General features: G+C 45.8%; 1 protein-coding gene across 1 annotated transcript in view; it reads right to left on the reverse strand.

Moving 5' to 3' along the window:
* The window catches only part of LOC102481931 (transmembrane protein 132B), a 180113-nt gene that overhangs the window by 536 nt on the left and 169646 nt on the right, over positions 1-9931 (reverse strand). The gene's annotated exons all lie outside the window — the stretch shown is intronic.

Here is a 9931-nt window from a genome sequence, read left to right on the forward strand (position 1 = left end):
CAGCAGGAAATGCACAAGCAACAACTAACGGTGACAGTTCACGAACTGCATCAGCTCTGATTTATTAGACACCAAGACAGCCAAGAAGAGCGTGGCTTGTACGAAAGGTAATTTGTAGGCACTAATTAGTGACAAATACTGATAAATAGACTCCAGGAAAACCATTTCCTATTACAAAACACTGACAGGGGAAACCATAAACATAATTTAATGGGATTACATAACCTCTGTTGCCTTTTGTGTGTTAGTTCTTTTCTTTATCTTACCTTTTTTATGGGCTCAAACCACGACTAATCAAACCCCAGGTGCATCATACTTCACTTGTGCACCATATTTGAAGATGCATAAAAGATTTTTATGTTGTGGGGGAAAAAAATCAAACCTATTCATGCCATTAAAAGGATCTTCTGAAAAGTAAAGAGAGCTTTGTACTAGATTAAAATCCTGGTAAGCAAAATACTCATGAAATGCATTAGAAACACGGATGTAGTTAATTTTGCCCCTTTACACTATAATTCTGCAGAGTAGTGGAAAGCATTTCATAAGGGTCTTTTGACTCAGTACTTGGGGGTACTCTCTTTAAATGTGTGAATTAGCAAGATAAGTATTATATCATTCAGGCCCCCATTTCGCTTCTCATCTTCAGGATGAGCAAATGAAATACTACTGGCTTTCTTTCCTAGGCAATGAGGAAGATGCATTTTTGTAAGTGAAGAGGAGAAGAAAGGATCAAGAATGACTTTGTGTGCAGAAGACATAAAATAAAAACAGTGTGTGGCCCTCCTGTTCACACTGGTTGGGTGCAACATCAGGCCTAAGCTTGTGACAGGGCACCTGTGTGATGACCCACCTCAACCAGAGGGGTCGTCATGCTACAAGTTTGCAAGCCACAAGCTGGGACTTATCAGAGATGCTTCTCTTCTGCATTTGAATTTGTACTTACAGTTCAAACTGCCTCCTTATTTTAAAAAAATTGCTTTTATATGTATTTATTATTTACATCTAATCACTAGACATCTTCACAGTGTACAACTTTTTTTGTAGAATGTATACAGTTGGTGGGAAGGTAAATTAGTACCCCCTCTATGGAGATTCTTCAGAAACCCACAAACAGAACTACCAGACAACCCAGTAATCACACTCTAAGGTATTTACCCAAAGGATTGAAAAACCCTCTGTCAGAAAAACACTTTCACATCCATGTTTATTGCAGCACTATTTTCAGTTGCTAGGACATGGAATCAACCTAAGTGTCCAAAAATAGACAAGTGGATTGAAAGAAATGTGGCATATGTACTCTGTGGAATACTACTTAGCCATAAAAAACTATGAGACTTTAACATTTCATACAAGTAGATGAATATGGAAGATTTAATGATAAGCAAAGCAAGTCAGACTATGAAAGACAGACTATGGATATAGCAAGTGTCTGCTCTCTACAGCAGACACTGAAAGACTGGCAGGAATAGTATCAGGGAGGGCAACTATAGACACTAGAGATCGTAAGGACAGGAGTGATGGGGGTGGGTAATAGGGTGAGGGATAGGGAAAAAACAAACAATGCATTTAACAGGCCTCCCTGTGGACCCCGGCACATACACCCAACTGCCTGCCTCACATCATCAAGTGAATGGCAAGGGCAATGTCAGAAGTGCCAACTTCCAGACTCCCAGAGCAATAGCAGATGAGAACCACTGTCGTTGGAACTCCTTCTCCTGGAATGCACATACCCTTCACAAAACACACGTGCCCCTATCCTGGCACGATGAATTCAGACAGCTCGAGGAAGGCTGCGTGGATTGAGTGCTAAGAGCTGAGGCATGATGAAGAGGAGGGCATGTCAGATACACAGACACCAGAGCGCCCCACTCGGCACTCACTGGTTACAGCTGGTCCTCGTCACTTGCGGATTCACTATTTGCAAATTCACCTACTGGCTGAAAGTACGGGTAACCCCGAAACCAATGTGCAGAGTGCTTTCATGGTCGCTGCTGGAAATGCAGAGCTGTGAAACCGTGGGATCGCTTGCGTCACTCCCAAGTCCCCAGTTGAGGTCAAATGTGATCACGGAGTGAGGACAGGGGCATCAGAGTGCACTGCAGCCAACACACACCCCCTCCTCTCTCCTGCACCAGCGAAGTTCCCCCCAGAGACTACAACCCTCTGCCACACCCCAGGCCTTTTATCCATTCTCCTTGGCAGTGATTGGTTTACAGGAGGGCACATGACATGACTCTGACCAGTGAGGTGTGAGAAGCCTACAGGGCACTGTGGGAAATGCCTCCTTGAGCAGAGACGTCTGGAAGTGACGCAGCCTCCTCCCGCGTGTTGTCAGGAGGAAGTGACAACAGGAAGTAACCCCAGAACCCTGAGTCGGCAGGGCAAGGGCCAGGCTGACGCTGGAGCTGGAAGGACCAGAAGACGAGGAGCCCAGGGCCTGTCTGCCTGCCTACCTGTACTCGGTCCTTGCGGTTCCAGGCAGGAGTTCGTCCCCGACTCATGCGTTAGTTACTGGCCACCGGAAGCCGCAGAATTGATGCAGGACCTGAGCCCAGATATGGCCCCTCTGAGCACCGGCGCAGACACTGGCAGGTCCGAGTGCCCCTCCCCGGCCCTCGCCAGCAGAGTCACTCTCAGCCCCCACTCTAAGGAGGCTTCCCTAAATCGGTTTTCCAGGTCTGATCAGGATTCTTTGCACTCGGCTACATTTCTTTTTACCAGTTCTTCTCCACCAGGTAGGTCTAGGTTCCGTGGTTGGACCAAGCCTGGTATGTGCTATTTCTTCATCTCTCCCTTGCCCAGTGCTCACCCCAACTCTGTCCAGCTCTCCAGGCCTCCCAGAAGTGTGGGGCCAGGGTCAGAGGGTCTCTGTGCATCCTCCCCCATCTCCTCCTGAACACACACCTCTGTAGTAAACTCTGAAGGTCTTGGTGCTGAAAGCCCTCGAGCTCTGAGCTGTGTCCACGTGGTCACAGAGATGCGGGAAAGTCCCTGTCTCACTGCAGAGAGACCACAATGAGTCTGAGGCTAAAACTCAGGCCTGGCTCAGGGTCAGCCATGGTCGGTGGGAGATTCTGGGCAGGACTCTGAGGACAGCGCAGATCAGAGAGAGCCCCTGACTCCGGGGAGGCTGACTGAGCAGGAGACAGGCTCATGCAGAGTATTGCAAATGCAGCCATTGGTAGAACAGTGAGGTGCTGCTGCTCACCTGGGCATGAAGTGCCCAAGACGTCTTCTTCCCAACAGGACCCACTGGCCCCCACTCACCTCACCACACCCCCACTAGATGGCATGAATGCAGAGCAGTGTGTGGAATCTGCTTGCAGGGCTGCCTGTATGGTCAAAACAAGACATCCTGACCCTTTTTCTCCAACAGGAAAAAAACCCTGTCAGATATCATTTAACAAGATTTGGTTCTACCTTTAAAGATCAATGTTACCAAAATGTTGTTCCCCCTCAAGACTCTGCCCACCACCAAGGCTCGAGATTATTACACAGTATAACATTCGTGATATGTTTATTCATGAGCTGTTTCCACTTTAGCTTTTTATCCCATGACATTGGGAGCTTTAAAAAGCACCACCAACGCTTATAAGCTTAGGAAAATATCCAAGCACTTCATGTTCATCAAACAGTGCCCAGAGGGGACTGAGAGTCGTCTGGTGAGAGCCCAGCAGACGGGGCTGCCCAACTCCCACCCAGCTCTGACTGTGCTCCCTGGGCCTGCAGAGAGCAGCTCTGCTAATTAGGTGCCCCTGCACAGAGTGGGGCCACAGCTCAGGCGTTGGGTTTGCTCAGAAATTAGTCACATAAAAGAAAATCATTTTGGCAGGATAAGCATATTCACAGGGGAGAAAGGGAGAAAGATTTGCAGGGTTCGTGTTTTTTAACTTCTTTTGAAACAACATAAAATTTTATTTTAGCAAAGCAACTTCTGTGAAAGAATGCGGTGAATTTTGAATATAAGGTGTAAAAATCAGTAGCTGAGCGTGTTTAATCTTTGAGATTCCGGGGAAAAAGAAAAAATAAGTGCAAATGGTGGCCTCCCACCATCTCCTCCAGAGTCAGATGGTAGAGGAGAGGCCCAAAGAGAGGCTCGACCTGAAAATATCTGGGACAGATAAAATTGGTTCACTGGCTGGACCTGCCCAAACTCAGAATCACCCTGAAGGTTCTAGAGGGAGACCCAAGGAGACAGAACCAAGCCGGGCGAGTGAGCCACGGAAGGCTTGGTGCACAAGCGGTGCTTTAGTGGCCCAGTCACCAGAGCCCACACCTCAGAAGGACTTGGAGACCTTTCTAGTATGGAAAGGGCTGGTTGAAATCGTGCCTATGAAATCTGGCTCTAGGAGCCCTGAGAAGTAACCTCCATGGTGAAATTACAGTGGTTCTTACTTTAAAGTGGCTCTGCTTTATGAAGACCTCTGATTACATTAAGAATAAATTAAATAATGGCATCAAATGTATCATTCTGTCATATCTTGCATAATGCCGCTAATCTAATCTCTTTATAATAGATCTCAGTTTATAACAGAATGTAATTAAGCTATATTTTTCTGCACAGTTGGCCTGGAATGAAGCTTTACAGAGGCACTGGTGAGAGTTCACTTAACTGGGTTCCTACTCGGACCAGGGAGAGGAAGAGGGTCTATTTCGTATGGCAGGGATTTAGGGGCCTGTGGCAAACTCAAAGGAACACACTCCAGTCATGCTTAAAAGGGACAGCTGCTACTCACCTGAGCCCAACACTACCCCATGGAGATGCTAGGCCTGTATTTAGGGCTCTTCTCTGACTTTTTCACATCATAAGAGAAACAGAGAATCCGGATTCTGGATTGGTGAATCAATATCGGCAGCTGAGTGTATGTATTTTAAAGTATGTTAGCCAAACAGTGTGTCTTGGGGGTGTATTTTCTATAAGGCCTGCCATTTTATAATCAGATCATCCGATATACATAACAGGATGCCAGTGGAAAGGAAGGAAGAGGTTTAGGTCTTGTTCCCTCTGAGTTAGCACACTTTCACGTCCATATCTGAACCTCACTAGAATCATGATCTCCAACCCTTATTAAAAACTTGTTGGCTACCCACAGACTCTACCAAAAATAGAAGACAGATTCATCCTGTTGGCCAAAGCAAGTCAATTCATAGTTATTGATCAAGGCTGCTCTGCTTGAGAAGGATTCAGAGTTCCAACATGAAGGAGTACTGGGATTGACTGGTGATGTCTACCATGAGCACAAGCTAGAGAGCAAGGTCTTCTCACATGTATGTCTTATCTCTGGTTGTAAATATAGTCCAAATACCTTAACAGAGCTGTGAAGTGCTTCAAACTCCAATCTATCTTCCTCACCTCATGTACTATCACTATCCTCCCACCAATAACTGAATTCCACAGACTGGTAATTTATTTTAAACAAAAAAAAAAAAGGGAACCAGCAGTTAGCGTAATGGCTATGTCGCTGGACTCCTACATAGTCAACCGCGGTTCGCGTCCTGGACCCGGTGGCTTAAAACTCACACTGGGCGCGTGTGCGTGCGTGCCCAAGATCCTGAGAGGAGAATGGAGGAGAAGGGATTGCGACGCGACCATCCCCCCTGGGGGGTGATTTCTCACTTTCTGTCTCTGTGTCTCTCTCTGTCTGTCTGGCGAGCGCACACACCCTATAGCGAAAACCTCTAAAAAAAAAAAAGAAAGAAAACTTAGTTTATCTCGTAATCTGGAGGCTGAAAGTCTAAGGGGCATGATGGCATTAATGGAGATTTAGCTTTCCATGAGGTTTGAATCAATGGCATCTCTTGGGCCAAGTCTCCCAAAGTTCAGCTGATTGCATGGCACATTTATGGCTTCTGCCATGTTTTAACTCCAAGAGGGAAGACTCACCCTGTGAATGTTACTAGAGTTCTGCAAGCTCCCACCAAACTCAGCAATAAACAACATGACATCAGTGCCTTACGTCTTTTTTCCAACTCCCTCCATCTCTGTTTAATTCACCCTTTGGAGGAGGAAAGAACCTCACAAAACAGGGAGCCAGATGGCCTGAAATTCTCTGGATCATCCTTCTGAGTCCTCGTGGAACTTGGTCACATGTTTGTAAGAACTTAATCATGTTTTTGAGAGCAAAATTTTCCAGGCATTACATTCCTTAATTATTTCTATTTACAAGCAAAGATTTCAGGAAGTGTTCTTTCTTTTAATTCCTGAGAAAACGAAAGAATTCTTCAAACAGAATGATGCTCCTCTCAGGTATCCTCCCCTTTGAAGGTACTGGGTCTCCTGAGGAGATTAAAACTGTGCTTTGTCAGTGTGGCCAGACCTCAAGAGGAAACAACGTATCTCCACAGTAAATCCAGCACCACAGGTTAAAACCCTGTAGATTGATCTCTAGTTTGTTCTCTTTCCTTGACATAAATCTGATTTAGTACTTAACTTGCAGAAACTAATCATGGTTTTGATGAGATTCTGCACAGATCAGAGACCAAGCCTTGAGACTGCAACCCAAGAGGCAGCTGTGCTTAAGGAGATGAGGAGGAAGAAATAAGGGTGAGGAGACCACAGGTGGAAGATAAGAACCAGATGGCAGCAGGTCTTCCTGGAATCAAGAAGATGATTCACGTGTGCAAAACTGTATGGTGCCCACCTGCTTCCCACTCACCTTCCCCTTCACAATCCTTTTAGATAGACTGGGACTTGGGGAATGGTCTTTGAACACTAGGCCACCATCTTCCCCAGGATGCCAACTTCCTGAATAAAGCCACCTTTCCATCCCACTAACACTTGCTCTCGGGTGTTGGTTTTCAAGTGGCAAGCAGCCAAACTTGGGTTCAGTAACGTTTCACCTGGTTATAGTAAGCATTTGTCCAAGCATTTTCTCACCAATTTAGACACTAGGTCCTATCACATAATGATGTAAGACATGGGGCAGAAAATACCTAGATACTAAATATGAATGCTCAATTTGTTATATTATGTAGTAGATGCATTAAATAAGGCATTGAAGAATTATGAGTGAATCAATGGGCAAAATGATTCATGTTTATTCTTTCCTTCATTCAGTTAATATACCCAGGGTTAGATGCTGTGGTTGCAGATGGAAATAATGAAGACGTGGTCCCTGTCTGTACAAACCTCACATTTTACTGTGAGAAACAGATTCAACAAACAACAACTCCGCAGACACGCAAACGGATCAACAAATAAACAAACAAACAAACAAACAAAAACTAGATATAGCCAGTAGTGAACAGTACAAAAGAAATAAAATGAGGAAATGAAAAGGAGAGACACGAGGCAGGGACTGGTCACAGGTTAAGGATAGGGTCACCTTATACTGATGACATGGCTCCTTTTCTGCTGGATCCTTTTGACTATTAATTGTCCCGTATTTTGTATTGGTCTCCTTTGGCTATCCTATGACTCTTGTTTCTTGGATAAATGGAAGAGGATTCTTTAAGAGTTTTTTATTCTTAATTCATCTGTCACACTGTTTCCAAAATTATGTGGGTGTTTTTATTAATTTTCTAAAATTCTCAATACAATAAAATCCTCCAATGATGGATATTAGATCATCTGGAAAGTCAGGGCATATTTTTCTATGCCAAACCACGTCACGAATTTCCTGATGACCCAGTGGGGTGAAACCCAGACTCTGCCTTGTCAGAAATGACTGTCATACTCGAGCCCCAACCACCCTTCCCATCTCACCTCCCAACTCACCTCTTTCTATATGTGCCCCTCTGCAGGGAACTGTGCTTTTCATGAACCTCTGCCAAGCAGATACTTCTTTTCATTGACAACAGAGAGAAGCACCATGTAAGCAACAAGACCAAAGCTGAGTTTTCCCTGGTTCACCAAAATGGGGATCAGTACTTCCCTGGGCTGAGCTCACTTTTTTCCCACACCTGAGTTCTGAAAGAAGACCCAGGTAACCTGAACAATGCCTATGTTTCCAGACTCACCAGACAATGATTACGTCTTGCAACACATAATTCTTAACTTTTTTTTTTTTTGGAGAGTTTTATTTTGTTTTCATTTGTTTGTTTTTGCTCTAGGGCACATGTGCTCACTGGAAAGACAGAGAGAGACAGAGAGATAGAAAGTAAGAAATCACCCCCCAGGGGGCATGGCCATGCCACAATCCCCTCGCCTCCATTCTCCTGTAGGGATCTTGGGCATGCACGCACACGCACCCAGTGTGAGTTTAAGCCACGAGGTCTGGGATTCTAACTGTGGTCAACTACATGGGAGTCCAGTGACATAGCCATTATGCCATCTGCTGGTCCCAGAATCCTTAACTTTTAAAACAAAGATTTTTGAAAAGGATCTTGTTTGGGGGACTTTCTGGGGTTTGTTGTTGTTTTGTTTTGTTTACCCAGCAACATCTGCTGTATCTTTTGCTCGTCCTGAATTTCTATCCACTGTGAGTGCATTACCTGGGTATAACCATTCAGCTGCCTGGACATGAGCCCCACCATCCATCCCCACTGCAGGTCTCAGCACCAAGCCTGGCAGTTAGGTTCAGCTGAGATGGGCAGGGCCATTGTCCAGTGGGGATGGTGGGTAAGTTCTTTCCCCTCATTTGAAGGATGCTCAGCTGTAACTAGAAGCACTAATGACTATGATCCCTACTTGGTGGATGGGATGGTCTGAAATAAAGAAATTGAGGCATAAAAATAAGAAGCAGGAAGTATCCTGACATAGATCCATTTTCTGGTTCCTGCCAGCCCCAAGGCTCCAGCCTTCCCACAATTTGCCTATGAGAACAAACTAACCCTCTTTATTAGGTAAGCTGGTGTCATTCAACCTCACCGTTCATAAGTAAGAGTCCTGACTGATACCCCTTTATCTCAAACGTCTGAGACTCAGTGCTCAGCTCCTTCACACATCAGCTGCACCAAACACCCATCCTCCCAAGGGAACCTTTTCTTTTAGAGAGAGCTGGTTTCCATTCATGCGGTAGTTTTCATGGGTGCCTTTTCTGCATTGTGTTGCTCCTGTTCTTTCCGGTGTTCCAGCTTCGTCTTTGAAATGGAGTTGAAACTCTTGGCACATGGCCCTGGCTCACTGAGATGACTCTGAAAGAATTCATGTAGGTGAGCTGCAGATGCGAGCCTGTTGATGTACCTTGAAATAGCTTTCCTCAAGGAGAATGAAGAAAAGGCATCCTCGTGGCTGAGATTTGCTGCCGCTGTTGTCTGGCAGGCCTTGTCCTGATCTTTGGCGAGTTGAGGCAGGTCATTGGTTTTTCAACAGATCCAGTCTGCATTTCACAGAGCAGGTGTCACCTCTCGGATTCAATCTGAAGGGGTCACTGTTAGCAGTGAGACACCTCGTTTCCTAAATGTCTCCCATTCCGATCATTTTGTATGTCCACTTCATCTTCGGTGAAAGGCCGGCATGTGATTCCTGCTTGCAACCCACTCATCCAGTGCTGTAGACTTTTCTAGAGGGCTCTGATTGGCCACGACATTCTCACCACAATTGTCCTCTAGCCTAACCTGCACAATCGATGCTCAGCTTTAATTCCTGTGACCGCCCCCCCGCCCAGGCCCTACACACCACAATCACTCCCCTTCTCAATTTAGAACCCCTAGGGTTCATGAATCTTTCCTAAATACCATGAGTCCTATTTATGGTGGCAGTGCGCAGCTCATAAGATTCCAATTCTAGGGGAACCAGCAGTTAGCGTAATGGCTATGTCGCTGGACTCCCACGTAGTCGACCGCGGTTCATGTCCCGGACCCGGTGGCTTAAAACTCACGCCGGGCGCGTGTGCGTGCGTGCCCAAGATCCCGAGAGGAGAATGGAGGAGAAGGGATTGCGGCGTGACCATCCCCCCTGGGGGGTGATTTCTCGCTTTCTGTCTCTATGTCTCTCTCTGTCTGTCTGGCGAGCGCACGCGCCCTACAGTGAAAATCTCTCCAAAAAAAA

This window comes from Tupaia chinensis, unplaced genomic scaffold, assembly GCF_000334495.1.
Source record: "Tupaia chinensis unplaced genomic scaffold, TupChi_1.0 Scaffold000211_1, whole genome shotgun sequence".
Lineage (NCBI taxonomy): Eukaryota > Metazoa > Chordata > Mammalia > Scandentia > Tupaiidae > Tupaia > Tupaia belangeri.